The sequence below is a fragment of the Archocentrus centrarchus genome, chromosome 2, assembly GCF_007364275.1.
Source record: "Archocentrus centrarchus isolate MPI-CPG fArcCen1 chromosome 2, fArcCen1, whole genome shotgun sequence".
Taxonomy (NCBI): Eukaryota; Metazoa; Chordata; class Actinopteri; order Cichliformes; family Cichlidae; genus Archocentrus; species Archocentrus centrarchus.
In genome coordinates this window covers 22,348,221-22,367,038 of record NC_044347.1, presented here as the reverse complement: position 1 = coordinate 22,367,038, position 18,818 = coordinate 22,348,221, and the positions used below count along the sequence as shown (strand labels likewise).

General features: G+C 40.3%; 1 protein-coding gene across 1 annotated transcript in view; it reads left to right on the top strand.

The window, feature by feature from the left end:
• The first annotated feature begins 238 nt into the window (after window positions 1–238).
• The window catches only part of LOC115794817 (interleukin-1 receptor accessory protein-like 1), a 323,647-nt gene continuing 305,067 nt past the window's right edge, over window positions 239–18,818 (top strand). The window contains exon 1 of the mRNA XM_030750478.1: window positions 239–322. The gene's annotated coding sequence lies outside the window, so the exon portion shown is untranslated. The remainder of the gene's footprint in view (window positions 323–18,818) is intronic.

Sequence of the window (18,818 nt, the reverse complement as noted above, 5' to 3'; positions counted from 1 at the left end):
TCGAACATTCCTCCAATCACTGTCATGATTTTCTTCATTTTTTTCTTTCCTGCTGTTTGAAAGTGACCGGCTCTTCTTTCTTTCTTTTTTTTTTTTTTTTTTTGCGCTCCGATTTGCGCCAGTGAGGACTGGCAATATGTAATTTGGGGACAGACGCTGCGTTTTTTTTTTGTTTTGGACTATTTCACAGCTGGAATTCCTTCTTTTCAGAAACCTTTCTGCTTCACTCTGTCGACCAGAACAGATTCGGATACACCGTGATGGTGTGGGGCTATTAGAACTAACCACAAAGTATACGCCATCATTTGGAAACTGCTTGTTGGTAAGTTAAATGCATTGTTTCTTTTACCAAAGTTGGACCGTGCCGCCCTCTGTGGATCTGTTTAAATCAGTTTACGGGCATCCACAATTAATTTGTCACTGTCATTTTCCATGCACAAATATGCATCGCCTACTTACGGACAAGCTTAAGCAAATGGATTCCTATTAAGAGGATGGATGGAACATATTTTCCTCTCAGTTACGCATGAATCCCAGTGGCTGCTTTTGCTTTAGTTGCGGACGGAGCCTCCTCTGTGGAACTGTTCACGGCTGCAGTACGGCAGTGGAAGTGGACAGCTGAAGTATTCCGTATTCTTCATTAAAAACGTAACTATCGAAGCAGAGCGATTAGTCTGTCAGTGGATACCAACTGTTCGTTTTACGCATTCTTTTTCGTTTCTTTTTTTTTTTTTTTCTCTCTCGACGTTAATTGTGTAACGTTGTGCGCATTTGCATATCTCTCCGGTGCGTCAGCAGCGTGCGTGTTTGTGTACGTGCGCCTGTGAAAGTGAGAGCACGATCGTGTGTTGGTGGATGCACGTTTAAAAAAAAAAAAAAAACAAAAAAAACCCTGTGCCAGAGGAGTGACGGGAGAAGAACCCAGGCTTAGTTATTTCAGATTATTTCTGCTGAGTGGTTGCTTGACTCTTTGTGCTTCTCCTCCAGTATTTCACCTCCTCTTTCCTGCGTCCCTCCTCTGTTTGGATGGATGGTGGTTTAGGATTGTCCAGATGGATGTGTGAAGCTCCAGGCTGGCTCTGACCAGAGTGGGGTTTGCTGCTTAAACATAATTGAGAATCAGGAAAGTGATACTGAGGTAAAGTTAGAACAGATGCTGGCTTTTAAAATCCCTTCTCCCTCATCACTCACTACAGATGAGTGACAGAAGGCATTGTAGCCTTACAAGCTGTATGTCACCATTTCTATCAAGCAACAACTGCTGCAGAGATGCTTCTATTTATTATTACTTTTTTTTTTTTTTTTTTTGTAAAACCATAACACGCCAAAGCCTCGCAGGCAGTATAATTCTTACTTCCAGACAGCTCCTTAGCCTGGCACAGGATTTTCTGATTTTGTTAACAGTAGCATTGCTTGCTCCAAAACCTCCTTGCATCATAATCGTTCCACTTCAGTTTCTTGTAAACACTTTGGGCCCTAGCTTCCTGCCTCACGGTGTTATTTTAGTGTCATTTATATTTTTATTTCCAACATCTGGGATTAGTCTTGGCCACAAGAGCAACCGGTACCACATGAATTAATAGGTAAGTGGCAGCAGCCACTTAACGGAAGCCCTGCAGCTACATATTGAGCTGAGTCAAGTGCTTTCACACCGAAATTGATTTAGACAGAGATTATGTCATCCAGCGTTGGCACTTTTTTTTTTTTTTTTTTTTCTGTGCTGGTCAAGTTTCCCCCGGCAGCACTGAATTCCTCTTCTGATGAATCAAGTGTAGGTTTAAAGGAGGCGGTAATGCAGCGGTTGAAGATGCTGTTTCATTAGTTACCATTCAGAATCCCTCATCAGTGCTATTAGCTGAATCACCAGGTTAGCCCATTAAAGGTGTGCAGACAGCAGTGAGCATTGGTTATTCAGTACAAATAAATGTTTCTGGGGTGTTTGCAACATCCAGATGATTCATTAAAATGAATTGACATCAGAAAATGATCACCCCCCCCCCCTTTTTTTTTAATCTTACTCTTACTAAAGCACCACCCATCTTGCAATAAAAATGAGGTAAAACAAACCCCAGCAAGCATTTTGAAATGCCACTTGATCCCCATTTAGCACAGACTCCCCTCTCTGCCTGACAGGAGAATCTGAAACCATTACAACTTTTCCCCTTCTTCCTGTCTTGATTGATACTTTTAATTTTCAAGGAGCTGTCACCAAAGCCTATTGGCCTTGGCTTTGCAATCAAGAGGCAGACAGTCAAAGGCTTTCAAATGGAAGAGTTCATTAATGCGGTGGGAAATAAGAGTTGTCTCCCTGTAGAGTATTGGCTCTGTGGGGAGACTGATTGGAGCAATTGATGAGGATTTGTGAGCAGGAATGTCGGTGTGGAAGCTGAGAGCGGGCCACCTCAATCATGGCTATTAAATGACATTAATAAGCCTCGAGGGGAAATAGAAATACTGAGTGGCAATCCAACTTGTGTATTTATGTCTGCATATGTACAAATATCACAGCTGGAGCTGGAGCACCTCCCATGCCTGCTCGGCACTGTTGTGCAAAAGTTATTAGGCCCTGTGGAATCCATGAAGATGTGGGCTACATGCATAGCAGACAAGCCCTCAGTTAAATCTTTTGAAAATCCAATTCCCTCTCAAGATGAGATTCCTCTTTCCCCGTGCCTCGTTCCATTTTCCGTCGCAATCATTGGGCATCGATCTGATTCAGAGCAATTTATTTTCGTTGCAGCCATCACGTCGTGAATGGGCAAGTCTGGTAGATCAGGTAGATAACAGAATATCTGGGCATGTTGCTTCACCCATTTCGAGAAGAATCATGACTTCTGAATACAGGAGAGACTCCATCTTTGAGGCAGTTACGTACTGTGGATGTGGCCCATTTGGTTTGTGAACTTGAGGGACGATCTGAAGGGCTCAAAACCGTCAAGTCTTCTTTCCTATCATGTAAATTATCAGAAGACACGTTTATCTTGGGCTTCCTTGGTTGAAATTTTTTATTTATTTTTTTTTAAATATGGAGTTTTTTGCAGTTTAATTCAACTAATGTACTTAGAAAGAAATCAGCCGCTGGAGCTAATATCTGTAATTTTATTACAATATCGAGGTTTTGTGCACAACGGCTTGATTAATATGTTAGTTAATTAGTATGTTAAGTGGAGATATAATTAGAACACGCCGTGACATTCACCGGTTCCTGGTTTCTCAGCTCTAAGGATATGCTGTGCAAATTGGAGACTCTGTTGGACAAAACTATGAAACCAGAGATGGAGTCTGACCTCAGCAGAACTGCCGTTGACCTTTCTCACCCCCCCCCCCCCTTTTTTTTTAAGACCTTCGATACCCCCAAATGGTTGTTTTCAACACAAGTGTCTGTGCTTGATAAGTATATTCAACAGCAGCCTTAAAGTAATTTGCTCATTGCTCAGTTCTGCTTGTGGGTGGGCTTTTTGACCTATTAATGACCCTGATGAAGGAGACAAGCAGTTCTAGTTCTTTATGCAAGCACTTACAGAGTTTTGACCTCCACAGAGGATACATGCTCATCTGCTGTAAGGCACTTTTCCATACTACTTAGACCAGGGGTGTCAAACATATGGTGTGTGGGCCATGGCCAGCCCACCAGAGAGTCCAGTAGGGCCAAATATGAAAATTGTGGCGTAGGAGGACATAATTTTTGGACTTAATTTTTTTTTTTTTTTGTACACTGTAACACTATATAGCAAGTAGCTAAGACTGGATCCCATCATGGCAGTGGTCGTCCAGCCTGTTAATTTACTTTATTTGCGTGCTATAAATAAATAAATAGATTCAACTCATTGTCATTGTGTGCACAAGGCACACAACGAAATGTTCGTTCTAGATCACTCATCCAGAGACGAGCATCTGCGGTCATGCAGCCAGAGACCGGCGCTACGCCACACCAAGTAAAATGGTAGAATATTTGAATAACAGTAGACTGACTCAGTGTGGAAAAATGGACACATGTTGTTGAAATTGCACTTGTTTTTATTATGACATCCCAGGCTATTTGTCTGTCTTGTAAATCTAAAGGACGTTATCCTTTTTACTGTCTTCTGTAATCTCTGTGAGCCAGAAGATCAGGCTTCAGACTGACAGTTTAACACAGTTTTTTAACTCTTGGCTCTATATGATGTCAGAGAGCGTGCATCTAGCTAATATAGGAATCTCAGGCACACAACTGTTCAAACCTTCTGTTTGTGGGGGGCAGAAAATCAGAACAAAGATGCCTTAAGGACTCTTCATATCTGCTGTTGTTACCCTCATAAGTGGCAGTGCACACCAAAAGCGACAACATCCACTAGTGAAAGTCGAGCTTTTGTAACCACACGTGTTTTTTTTTTTTTTTTTGTTTTTTATTCACTCTACTTCAGTGATGTGTCAGTGCAGAAACGCAGAGATTCCCTGATTATACGCAGGGAGATGCTGCAGCGGCGTGAAAAATGTGACTTTCTGGAGATTCTTTGCTTCTAGTTTTGACTTCTTCTCCTCCTACACCTCCTTTTACTATGTATGGGTTTGATATTTGTTAGGACATTGTGGGCAAATGTTGGAAAATCAGCGAACAGAACTCCTTCATGGGACTCTTGAATTGTGCAAATCCAAATCTTTGTTTTTTTTTTTTTTTAAATTTAATATTCTGGATTATCCAATTACAGTAGTCCAAAATATTAGTGTTTACTGCTCACTTTGCAGAACAGCTGTAATACCATTATTTATTTTTCCATCAATACACGTTCCAGTTTTTTCACAGGAGAATTGCATACCATAATGTTTGCCATCACCTGCCTGGTGTATTTCAGTGCTGTTGCAGCTCTTCCAGAGCACAGCAGTCCATGACTGACGTCACTGTTTATGGCTGAGCAGCCATCATACAGGTAACATTAGGACAGATCAGAGTTTGACGGAAGCAACATGGGACGTTCTCGTTTTTGTCCCGGAGTCATTTTCATGCAAAGAAAATCCACCTTTGAGTCCACAATCGCACGCTGACGGCAGATCAGACTATACGGAAAAATAAATGGCCTTCAGAATTGGGCCCCGGCATTCACTTCATGGCAGTTGAGCTCTAGGCGCACCCTTTCCTGCTGTTACTCAGCAGAGAGGTGTCATAAACAATGGACCTGCTTGCAAATCATTTTCATGGCCACCCATTTTTTTTTTTTTTTTTAGCCCTCTTATCTGAATGCCTTCATGTATGGATGTGAGCTGAGCTGCGTGTCTGCAGCTGCTATGCTAGCTTTATTTACTTTCTGCATTCCGAACAGGAAAAATGCCTCAGTGAAAGGATGGTAATGGCATCATTTCTAGCTGTCTCTTTGCATTGCCCTTAAAGAAAAAAAAAGCCCGCACAGGCCTGTATTTGTATTTGTGTGCGTCTCTCATGGGGGATCAAAGCATAAAGCTGACCCGAATCTAATGAAATCTGAAAGTGTTTATTTCCCCATTTGTTACAGCAGAAAATAAAAGAACTTGGGGTCAGCCACAGTGTACCGTGCCTCTGAGCTAAAATGTTGTGCTGGTCAATTGTTACATGGCTAAAAAAAAATGGAGAGGAGGCAGTGAAATAGTCGTGTTGCACTCTCTCTGATCAAATGGCCATCTGAGGCATGATCAGTTACCTCAATATATGGTATTTTTCTTTGCTAGAGGCAACCGATGTTCAGAATGAATGGTTTTTTTTTTTTTTCCCTCCCCCCTTTTTAATCAGCAATAGAATGAGAAGCCTATTGCTATAAGCAAGAGGGCAGAATTATTATTTTCATCCTTTCTTTTTAGCCCTATTGTCGTCATGCCATGTCTGGAGGTGATCCTCTGAGACCCATCCAGCCTAGAAAAATGAAGTTGATGTGTTTTAGATAGCTTTTAGAGAGATGTGGATAGAGGATGGAAATTGCATGCCAAGGGAAGCAAAATGAGCAATTTTTCCTCCCATTTCTCCTCCTCTCTTCATAGGATCTGTGCTTACTCATTCATGAAGGTTTTGTTGTGACACTCCATACATTGGTGTTCAGATTAAAAAAAAAAAGTCATACAGAATGCCAGTTGGGAGGGGGAGAAAAAAAGGAACCCAGACTACATTATTTTGCAGGATAACTGCAGACCAGAAGAGACACGGCTCTTTAATGTTATCAAAACACTATCGCAGCTACCAATCTGTATGCACATTTTGACCTGCACTCTAAGTGGCTGGTGTCGAGATATTCAGGAGCCTTTTTACAAACCAATTTAGGCTGGTCTCAGCAACGGCTCTGTTTGAAAGAAAATACTCGTGCTGTAATATACAGCAGCCACTCGAGTGGGAGCCGCGGCCTATTTGCATACTCGGTATGAATGCACACACGGGTACCCTCGGTAGGAGCGCCGAGACTGTTTGCGCCAAATTCTCCCCTCTGAGCCAGGCGGGAGCTTAAATAGAACAGCTACGTCAGGGGATTAACAGTGAGTGAAATCAAGGAGCGCTTCATTAGCAGTTCTTCATTTGTCATTAGCCACTTCACATGAGACCCGGGGCGACGTTGTATTTACAGCTAATTTTAAACAGATATCTCAAACTGAGGGCAACACGTGCCCGGTGGACTTCTTTAGAACGATTTGAGCGTTTGCTGAGGCTGATGTGATGTTACGCCTGCCGGTGAGCTCGCAAAATAGCAATTCATACTATTAATAAAATCACTGAGTGTTTGTCATATAAGAGTAATTAAGGGATGGGGTTAAACTGGGTCAGAACCACTGGAGCGGACTTCCTGACATGCCAGAGATCAACTCTGGTTCTTTCAATATCACATACTGCAACAAGCAAATACAAACTGTCACTGTGTTTTCTTGTATTTTTTTAAAAACACCCCAAGCAGGTTTTTTTTTTTTTTTTTTCCCCTTCCTCAAAACAGTACTGTGCAAAAGTCTCGAGCCACCCCCTATATCTCTTTACTTTAAGAAAATGGGAAACAGGTGCAGCAATTTATTGCTGTGTATATATTTGCGCATCTTTTTTGGATGTTTATGCTTTTTGTTCTGTTCTCTGTCAAGATGATCCCACACTGCTTCAATAATGGTGAGGGCTCTGGGGAGGCCAATCCATGACTGATAGCATTCCATTGTGTGTTCTTTGTCTATATATGGCTCCTTTTTTTTTAACTGCACTGGCAGTGTACTTGGGATGTCATGCTGAAAAATGAAGCTGTTTCCAATCAGATGATTTTCAGACAGGACTATATGATCAAAATCTGATGGTACTCCGATCTCCAACACCACTGGCTGAAATGCAGCTCCAAACCATGACAGAGCCTCCACTGTGTTTTACAGATGGCTGCAGACACTCACTGTTGCACCTGTGTCCTGACCACCATCAATACATATTGATGAAATTGGAATCAAGAATTTCACATTTGGATTCATCAGTCCATCAGATCCGTTGCCACTGATTTCACAACGTAACACAAGTTTTGTTCCCAGCCTTTTAGTGTTATATTCCAATTCCTTATGTCTAAAACAAATGCAAAATTGCTTATATTCATCACAAACTTCGCTTCTGTGACCACGGCAACGATTTTGCATCTTCTCATTCATACAGTCAGACTAAGAACACTATATGCATTGCAGATTTACACAGATTAACAAAAACTGTTCAGAAGTGTGTGGTTTTCCGAGATTTACGACTATACTGCAAATCACTTTCATGAATCAATCCCCAAATATAGTCGCCCATCATGTTCTTGTTATATTGTCCTTGGTAACGACATTCAAAGTTCATAATGTCCTTGTGAAAGCACTCGCCTTGCTTCCATGTTCTCTTTGAACTTATCAAGATGAGCATCAAGGATATGGATTTTGAGTGACATCCTGCAGCCCATTGCAGCATAGTTCTTGTTGTGCATAGTTTTCATCTTTATGATTGCCTAGGAAGACGTGAACCACTGCGACGAAACTGTGCCAAGCCGCTCTCTCCTTCCTATTCAGCTTCTTGGGAAATTCACTGCACTCTATGATCTTCTTGATTTGTGGTCCGACGAAGACACCAGCTTTGCTTCAGACAGCTTAGGGAAAAGATCTTGGAGGTAATTGAAAGCTCTCGACTCCTTATCTAGAGCCCTGACAAATTGTTTCATGAGCCCCAACTTGATGTGTAGTGGTGGCATCAGCACCTTGTGTGGGTCCACCAGTGGCTCCCACTTTACGTTGTTCTCCCCAACAGAGAACTCTGTCCGCTGAGGCCAGTCCCGCCTGTGGTAGTGCGCTTCAGTATCCCGGCTGTCCCAAAGGCAAATAAAGCAAGGATACATTGTAAAACCACCTTGGAGGCCCATCAGGAATGACACCATTGTGAAATCTCCGTTAGCTTCCCAGCCGTACTCATCATACTTCAAGGCACCTAGCAACATCTTGACACTGGTGTATTCCTCTTACGGGTGCACCGAGTGAGCTACAGGAAGAGACGGATACTTGTTCCCATTGTGAAGCAGCACGGCTTTGAGGCTCTTGCATGAACTGTCTATGAAGAGGCGCCATTCCTTCAGATTACAGGTGATACCTATAGCCTCGAATAGACCGGCCACATTGTTGCAGAAGCACAGTCCATCTTGATGCCTGAAGAAGCTGGAAAAAACTTGGTGATGCTTCCTCTGATCTGTGACCTGGACATTTTCATCTAATAAGTTCCATTGATTGAGCCTTGATGTCAGAAGCTCAGCGTTGGACTTGGTGAGACCAAGGTCTCTGATCAGATTGTTGAGGTCTTTTTGGTTAGGGTAGTATGGTTTCCGCTCCTCAGCTGCATATGAAGAGAAATTGCGATCTTCAACGTCTTCCTCAGTGACTGTGAAAGCATCTGCTTCAGGAGAAAGCAGCAGGTCAGAGTACCTTTTCTCTCTTGTCTTTATAAATTGGCCACATACATAGAAAAATGCGTCTGCTGGCTGTATGCTACCTCTTGATGCCATCTAAATTGCCTGAGTTGCTGCATACTGTAAGGAAAAAGGACGTCTCTCCAAACTTGATAAAAATGGTCAATCTTTATTCCATGCAGTATCAAAGTACAAGAGTGTACTGAGGATTCAACGGAGCAAGACTGATCACCCGGTACCAGAATAACACACAATATATACATTTGAAAGTAGTGGTCCTTCCTAAGCTCCTCCTGTAATGGGTGTGGGGTGAAGTGTACGTACAAGCTACGTACAATTCTGTACAGTCCCAGAAAGTTCTACATAAATCTGGACAGTTCTAGAAACTTCTTGATAGTTCTCACAATTCCAGAAGCTTCTTGAAGTCTTCTTGAAATATCGTGAATATCCTTAAAAATAGATAAATTTCAAAATATCTTTCTGCTGACCACAAAGGCAATGTTTACAGGGAATAATAATTTTTCTATTCATTTAAGGCACAAACAATTAGGAAAACACACTTAACACCTGGGAACAAATTTTTTTTTTTTTTAATTGTTACATTGTGTTTTCAGTCCAGTTCTTGTGTAACGTGGCATACCTCAGAATGGCTTCCTGACAGCCACACTTCCTTCCACTGTTATCAGTGCAAAACTCAGGTCCTGTGTCAGGTCTCTGCTGGCTTTTATCCTATTTTTTTAAGGAAATGACTTTTAGATATTGTTCATATGCTATAGATTCTTGTTTTTTTTTTGTTTTGTTTTTTAGGCCTGTTACTTCTTGTTTTGTCCTCCATTTGCCCAGTTACCGCTAATTTTTTTTTTTTTTTTTTTTTTTTTAAAGGACACACACCATACTGAGATATGGAGGCTTTCAGGCTGATGGCTCTTTGGGAATCACCTTATCGGTGCCAAAATGTTATTTCGTGACTGTCAGTCTGTGTTATCATTTTAGCATTTTTCACAGTGGGAACAAAATGTGTAATTTTTGTAACTGGCTGCTAGTAAAAAAGTGCCTAAAGAGAATTTAAAATGGGTTCTTTGCTAAGACTCCACTGCGATTTCAAAAATTACAACTAAGTCTGGCTCCTTGGAAGTAAAATGTACACGATGGGTGGCTCAAGACTTTTGTATATTACTGAACTTCTAATCAATTATTTAAATCATTTGAAGTTGTTGGGATTTTCTAAAATTGTCATCCATCTCAATGATTTTCTACACAGAAAATTCAGTTTCTATAGTGAAGACATTGGGAACAAAGCAGTCCTGCTGACAGTGAATCCTGCACCAGCACAGCTGTTTTCTCCTTTTTTTTTCTCCTGCTATATTAAGTGGGTTATTACAGGGAGTTTTCTGTTATGCTACTTAAATGCAATATTTGCAGTAGTTTCATTACTGCGAGCACAGAACTCATCTAATCACTGATGTGAATAAAAGAAAATAAAGCTACAGAAAATCTCTGATAATGAAAACACAATTAATTACACTGAACCCATAATTTGCTGCACTGAGTCTTTATTGGGTCAGTGCAAAGATTCATTTTCTTATTTTTATGTATGACGGGATTATCAGTGTTTACCAAACCATCAAATGTATGTGGATGTTAATTAAAAAAAAAACAAAAGAAACCCCAACAAAACCCAAATAAACATTGGCTTATGCAGGTTAGCCTTTTTTCATTAAAATTATAAATAAACTTACAGTTATGTAGAATATATTGGGCTCAGAGTGTTTAGTTAGTTAGATTTAATTTAAGATATCCGACAACATGGAATTTTTCTATGTAACTTGTAAATTGGTGTTTTAGAAAATTCAACTGCAGCGTCTGTTTCCAGAATCTGTCTTTGTTACTCCGGACAAAACACATCCACAGAACACAATGTGTTCAATTTTTTAGTGGAGCTACTTTCTTTTAAAGAATTGGTCCCCACTTCCACTGTGTGCCGTGTGGTCCTTGAGCATCGACCCCCGCTGGACGAGGGTTCCCCTTTCTCACAAATCCCAGTGTAACCCCTGCTAGCAGGGCAATTTCACACACAGCTAGAGTTAATGTAAAGTCAAAAATGGCAGCGTGTGTGGGTGTGTGTTTTTTTTTTTTTTTTTTTTTTTTTTTTTTGGGCGGGGGGGGTGTACAGGTAAGAAGATGAAACTCAATCCATGAAATCCAGGTTTAGAATTATGTGAGCCTGAAGGCTTATCCCATGCTTTACAGTATAAAGGGCTTTGTAATACAATGAAAGAGTTGTGCTACTCTATTTTAGCTAGTATGGACACCCACTTCTAGACACTTTACAGTGTTTCCCCTCTTATTAGTGCTTTTGCCCCTCGTCTTATTACTATTGTTTTAATGCCTCCTTAGCATTATGTTTTCAGGGTGTCTGTTTCTTCTATTCTCGTGAACACCTTCAGAGAGTTTCTTAACATTTGGCACGAATGTCCTTGTGACCTCAAGGATGAACTTATCAGAGGTTAGTGATCAGTGGTTAAGCTCGTGGTAACCTCACAGATCGTTCATGTGCAAATACTGACAAAATGACCCACGTACGTCTAAAAGGATAAACTGATGGTGTGCTGACATTTCATATCCAAAATGTATGAAATTAAACCATTTCATCCTGTTAATGTTGCAGCCACAGTGTAACTCAGTGATCGATCATGGTCGGGGCAATTTCCATAATTTTCAAAGCCAGATTGAGCTGTAGGACGTATGAGAGAAGGAGGGGGTTTGTTTTTATAGTGTACTCATTGGCTCAATGTTTTGAAGGTTTTTTTGTTTGTTAACCAATGAAAGAATTCTGCGATCATCCACTTTAGTTGTCTTCTGTGGTCTTTGAGGCCTTTTGGTATTGCTGAGCTGTCCGGTGCTTTCCTTTTTTTTTTTTTTTTTTTTTTATGAATGCATCACATGGTAACATCATGTGTTTTTTTTTTACCTCACATTGAGGTCCATTGAACATCTACCAGTTCAGCAATTGGAATCAACTCGAGATCTTTTATTTGCTTAATTTGTCATGGAATTAAGAACAGGCTTCACCTGAAGATGAAGCAGCTTGGCAGTCGATTTTGTCAAATTAATTTGGAGCCTCTGAAAACAGTGGACTGTGTATACAAATGGCTCTAATTCCTAAATAGTTAACGCAATACTTTTGCAGAACCTCTCGAATGAATGCTTAAAGTCTGCACTTCAGAGGTAAAATTCCCCCCCCAAAATGCATTCTTTGACTTTATATTAACTCTAGATTCTGACTGTATAAAATTAGCAGAACTCTGATAGCCTTATTTTAAGAACATAAGGTCATTAACTCAGAATTAAAATCTTTTTGTTGTATGCAATATGTAGCTAAATTGAAGTGCTAATTAAGTCAACTGACACTTTTTTTTTTTTTTTTTTTTTTTTTTTTTTAAGCGATAGTTCATTTTTCATTTTATTTAATTGCCCAAAAGTTCTATAGAACTGTAATTTATTTCTACAATATTATTGGACAAATGCAGCTAAATAAGTAAATTATATCAACATGATGACATTTAAGTTAACACTGCATGCTGTCTATTTTTAAATGTTTTTCAGCATTTGATGATATTGATAAAATGTGTCATTTATTTGCATGAAATAGCGTTACTATCCTCACTACTTTGATTGTTGTACAAATATTACACCTTTTCCATGACACAATAACATACCTACAACGCGTTTATTGCATTCTGGGAAAAGATGAGCTAGGCAAAGCTGCAGCGTTGCACAACACAGCAGCTATTCTATTAACATCCTCTAAATGTTGGTAATAGTTGGTGCAAGAAAGGTATACTAAGCTAATGCTCAAGTTATTTCTTATGATTTAATCGACTTTCTTGCCTTTATTACTGTATTATGAGGTCTGGAATTGAAAAACAATCATTTATTGGTATTTACAGTTAAACCCAGTTCAGTTACATCCATGGCTGAGCAGCATCCTTTTTATTTCTGAATATAACAATTGCAGTAATAATCCAGTCCCCAGTTTGGCTAATGATAGTAATAATTTTATGCTGCTAAGACATCTGTTGCATTAAAGCTGTGGGGGGTTACCGGAGTTCCTTTTACCCAGCTACCCCCCCCCCCCCCCCCTCCCCAATCCTGGACAAGACCCACAGAGACCGGCTCTCAACAGGGTTCTTGATTTATGGGCCACTTTGCAAGAGGGGCCTGGGGACGCAGCACTCCTTGTCCTCCGATATTGAATCTCGGCTGCCTGGCATGGAGATGTGGGTCGTCTGTTATGGTGTGAAAGCTTATTTGCATTGTGCCGCTCAGCTCTCAGTGGTAGCTACAGCATGTCTGCTCGCCTTAGCTCTTAAGTTTATTTTTGCTCTCAGGGCTGTTTGTTTCAGATGGGTAAGGGACATTTTTAGAGAGAGGTGCACTGAAGACAAATTGCTTTTGCATTTGGGTTTGTGTGTGACTACGTGCGCTAGTATATAATATGAACATACATGAAAATAAATATTTGCTGAGTTGTTTGGTTACCAGTCCTCTATAGTGTCTGCGTTGCTATATTTAAGCAGCTTTACTGTAACAGACTTACTGTATATTGTCAATCTTAATCAAATAATTTCAAAGCCACGTGCAGCACATATGCACGTCAGTTATTATCCTTTGCACCGTGCATCCATCAGTGATGAAAGCCGACGCACTCTCAAGCAGTATGCAGCCTTTATACACAGTCAGATCAATCGGCTGTACAATTTGAAGCACATTCTTTGCTAGAAGAAAGACTTTGATTATTTGTACAAAGGCTTTGTTTTGTTTTCTTGCTGTTGGCTGGATTGTGCTCTGCTTTTGGCTCGAGTTGATTCTTCCAACTGACTGATTTGATTTAAAAAAGCTGAAAGATAAATGTTTAGCAGCCTTAATGATTGTAGTTGCTGTAGGGTAGGCATTTATTAACTTGTGTTAATAATCTGACAATCCTCTTTCATTCCCCTTTAAATAAGCCTATGGTCCTGCTGCTTAGACAAGACAATTCCACTCAAGTGATTTGGCAAACTACACAAACTGCCAGGGCATTAGTCCTCATTTTAGTTCTTTTTGTCATTTGTATTGGTTAAGAACACTTACCTTAGGCATTTTATTGATTGCTATTAATATTTCTCTTTAATCTGTAAGCCCTGCTCATAATATCTGCTGTACTGTATCTAGTGGAATCTTTTCCTAATGTAAAATATGCAATGTATTTCTTTTTTTAAACTTTAAAGTCAGAGCAGCTTGAAGGACTCAGACTTTGATGCTCTCCAATGAATAGCATTAACATACTGTAGAGTTAGCTAGAGACTCATCGGTTCAGCAGCAGATCAGTCTGTGTCACAGATTTAAATTTAGGTGCTGAGTAAAAGTGTGTGTTCGAGGTTGTGTGCGAGGGAGATAAAGAGGGAAGCGTTTCAGCCCGTGAATATCTAATCGCTGCTATTGGAAGTCTCCACCTGAGCTTGAGGAATTTTCATGTTATTTAGCATTTCTCTGAAATCCACGTTTCCGCTGCTGCTATAGTTAGACGTGGTTAAAGTTAAACTTCCGATAACCCCGCAGCACGAGGTTTTTCACGTGTCATTCAGAAGAAGCGACTCTCGCGAGCTGCCCTTTGAGGTGAATCCCAATTTTAACTGGCTTTTATTACACATAATTCTGGCAAAGAGCTAATCCGAAGTCAATTGAAAGCGAGATTCTCATATAGCTGCTGTGAGGCTGGACTCCTGTGTGTGTGTGTGTGTGTGTGTGTGTGTGTGTGTGTGTTCCAGGCTTCACTGCTCTTGCTTCTCATTTAGTCGGAAAGGCAGCTTGTCATGCGGTAACAGACTGAATTGTGGATCCATTGCTTTGCTTTGTGCCCTTTGCTATGAAGAGAGCGAGGTGGTTGCTGTTCCTTATCATGACATCAAAATGTAAAACCTGCATGTAAAACCTTGTTTTACATGCAGCTATCCAACCTCGTGCTAGCTTGAAAAGCTGCATATAAAACTATCCGAGCTAGCTTTGGGTAGTTTTATATTTTAATTGAAGTTCTTTCATCTTGCTCCGTGCCTCGGTTGCCAAGCCTTGGCAAGTGATGAGTACGTGTTGCTTGATGGTCATCACTTAGTAGCTGGCAGTCAGTCGTAGGGTTGTTACAATACTTGAATTTTGAACTTAGGTTATGAGGTAGTGATGTGATATATTTTGTTTCTGGTCACACAGACTCTTAAGAGGCTCAGACTTGGAAAAAATTTTTAAAGCTTTTAGACACAGATTAGTGTGTTATTCTGTTAAATTAACATTGTCTATTAATGTTGCAGACAGGCAGGACTGCCCAGCTCTCACACTGATAATGTTTTATTTTTAGCCACAGCTGCTAGCTAGTACCTTAATGATAGCTTAATAGATGGCTAATGTGGCTATTGGATAAAAGTACTATTGGCCGTAGCAGTGCCGTGTCAAGTTGTGAGTAAGCTAGAGGAGGCGAAGATGGTGCTGTTGGTATCCATACTGTCATAAATGAATATCTACTGTAATACAACAGTAATAATCGGGATTAATATCTGAGGGTCGACTTTGACAACCCTAGTTGGTCATTACATGCCATTCCAGGTTCTGGTTGTATCTGTAACCCTCTCACATACACTGTTGTATGTGGATTAGCAGTATCCTTCCTTCCCACTGGTAGTTGGTCATGTCAGAGTTGCGTGAACTCAGGACCAGCCCACTCTGCGTTGCTGTTATTTTGCCTGTTTTTCACTACAAGTGACTTGATTTCACGGTCTTTCGCCACATCCTTCTCTTCCTGTGGGGATGCTCATTAACAATAAAGACCGACCCAGATGTTAACTGGTAATATTTCTAATAGTATAAATGGGGTACTTTACCATAAGCAATGTACCGCGGTAACATCTGGGAGTCCCTACAACACGTTCTCAAGAAAAGTCTGCTTCGAGGCTGGTAGCATCTTAATGATCTGCAATGTAGCAAGAGAGAAGGATCATCAGTATTAATTTACCAGTGTGTGAATCATCACCGTGATGTTTTGCTATAAATCAATATCCATCAGAGTTAATTTACAACTTTTAGACAGCTTGAAAAGCAGCAACAAACAACTCGTTGACAGCCCTGATAATTGTCTCTGTTTTTGATATATCAACATCTATTAACACTGTAAAATTTAGTATGTAGATGTTGTATAAAGAGTTATTGAGATGACTCAGACTGATGTTAATTACTTTTATAAGCTAGGGATATTCCAAATGTAAATCCATTGTTACCTGGGATGAACTTCTCTGTGTATTGCTTGGCACTGTCTCATGATACTTCTCATGGGTGCCTTCCAACAGCCCTGTTTTCCTTCCTTTTTCTGCTGCTCATTCGACCTCTCCTCTCCTTTCACTTCTTCCTCTTGGTAGCTCCTGAAGGAGTTCCCCTTAGCCTTGCCCTGGAATATCTAAAGAGAGCTCCGTTCATTTAATGTCATCGTTATTTCCCTGACAGCCAGGCAGGATAAAGAATCTAGTTAGCAGGCAGCTCAGGGACTGGGACCAAGATTTGGACATGACTGGAAAGACAGTGCGCGTGTGTGTACATAGATTCCCTTCCAAGTGTTTTTCTACCTGAAAATTCCTAAGACTAAAAATAGAAAAATGTAATTTTTGTAGTGCAGTGTATCAGCCATATTTGACCCATTCTTTTGCTTCTATGTTGCTTACAAGCCATTCAGCTTAAATGGGAACCTAATCGGTGGGATTTATTGTGTATTTGGTAATTTTTTTGTGATCAACTATATTTATTCCTACTGTGGAAATACTTAATTAAAATTTAGAAAATGACAATTAAAAATATGCTGACCCGAAAGGGAGGGAGACTCTTATTTTCAGATACACAATGTTTCCTGGCTAGCAAGCTAGCTGACTACAGCCATTAGCTTGATAGCCATCTTTTTTTAATGATCTATATGTGACTGGTAGTGCATTTTAAATTAAAACAGTTTTCTTGTGTTTCCTCTTTGCTTATCTACAACTCTGGAACCAGACAAAGGCTTAAGGCATGATGGATAAAAGATGGGCATTGCTACCCTGACGTCACCTGTTGGTTTCTGAAGTCCCGTTTGAAGTCTTGAGAGGAGCATTTCTGCTGTTGCCATCTTGGTTACAGAAACCAGATGTGATGAGGAGAGTGAGGTCTGACTGAAACTGCCTGCTTATTGGCTAACAACTTGTTATTGTAATTAGCCTATGAGTGGGTGGTTTCATGCCACAAATAATCCTCCATCCTTTTGAAGTATATTATGACTAAGATTTACAGTTTATTCAGTATAACCCGAAATGAGTGACTGAGCCCTCAAACTCAGCAGGAATGTATTTACAGTGGTCAAAACAGTTGTTTTTCCCATAGATTTCTATTGGACCCAAAGACTTTTTGCAACCACAGTTATCACCATCTAGTGGCCTTTAGGCACTTTGGCGTTACTTTTCTGACCTGGAAGCTACATCCATGTTTTATGCTGTCTATGTTAAGCTGCTGTTCTTGCAGGCCTAGGAACTGATAAGCATTCTGCAACCAATTGGCGAGTGGTTGCTAGAGGTTGTTGGAGGTTGCTGGCGTGAAGTTGGACACAAAGAAGTATATTGTGCTGCACTGAAAACTTTCTTGCTGTGGTTGCTAGCAGGTTGCCGTGGTCATCCGTAGTTGCTATGGAAGATGCCGTTTAATGCAAACTGGAAACGGAAACTGTTTGCCTTCAAAGTAAAGGATGGGCCTTTTGAAGTGTGTTGGTTGCAACAGTAAGGCCCAACGTTTACTTGGAAAGTGAACATTCTCCGTTCCGGTTTCCATTGCACTATCCCAGGTTTCGCTATGGCTCGGAGAGTAGATGGTAAGTGTTTGCAGATGAGTCCTTGTCTTCCACATAAACTACAGATGGAGTTTCTGTGCAGTCTGACAGCGGCCAAAGCAATCCCAATGAAGATTCTGGTACAGCACCCTCGTTGCAACCAATCGCCAGTTGGTCGGGGAATACACCAGGTCTCTAGGCCTGTGTGACTGAGCAAATTATTCCCTTCCTCATTAATATTTATAGAAATGTTTTTATTATTATTATTTAATACTTTGGAATGCAAATAGTAATTTTCACATTTGTCCTTTTGTTTTAACTTCAAGCCCAAAGTGATTCCAAAGATTATCAAAGGGGGTGTTGAAACAATATGTGAACAATCCTGTAGGGAGTTAAAAATTTGTATTAAATGTATTCATACTTAAATGAATCATACAGGGATTGAAATGTTAACAGACTTCTTGGTTGCTTGTCCAAAATCTCGGGGACTTTAAATAGGTGCTGGGGTTTCGTGGAACTCGATGATCTCAGCATTTTTAAAAATCCTTGCAGTATAGCACCATCATGAAAATAAAATGAACTGTGGCATCATATTGTAGCTAGATGGTTAACAAATAAGAAGTTCCCATTTCCCAAAGCACATAGCCAGTAGCCTCAATGTGTCACTTAGCATCCACTCAGATATGCAGTTTTAAAACTATCCCTTCCACAAATGGCAGCTAATGAAAACTGCTGCATACATTTTGCTGCTCAACTATGTTTGTTTATTCATTTTTGCTAGTTATTATTAATTTACATTCATGCTCTTGATCATCAAGTTGTTTTTCCTTACTGTTCCCATACCAAACAATTACATTTATGGTGTTAAACATGTTCATTTGAGCATCAACCTCTCCTTTCTCTTTCACTTCCTGCGTACATATCAGGAACACGGAGGCCTGCAAGGTTATTAGATAATCTAAAATGGAAAAATTCAGTGAAGAGAGCACAGACTGTGGGTGGGAGATTGTGGGTGTGTGTGCGTCAGCCAAGGGTGTAAGGGCCTGAAAAGTGTTTCTCACAAATAGAAACGTTAATAA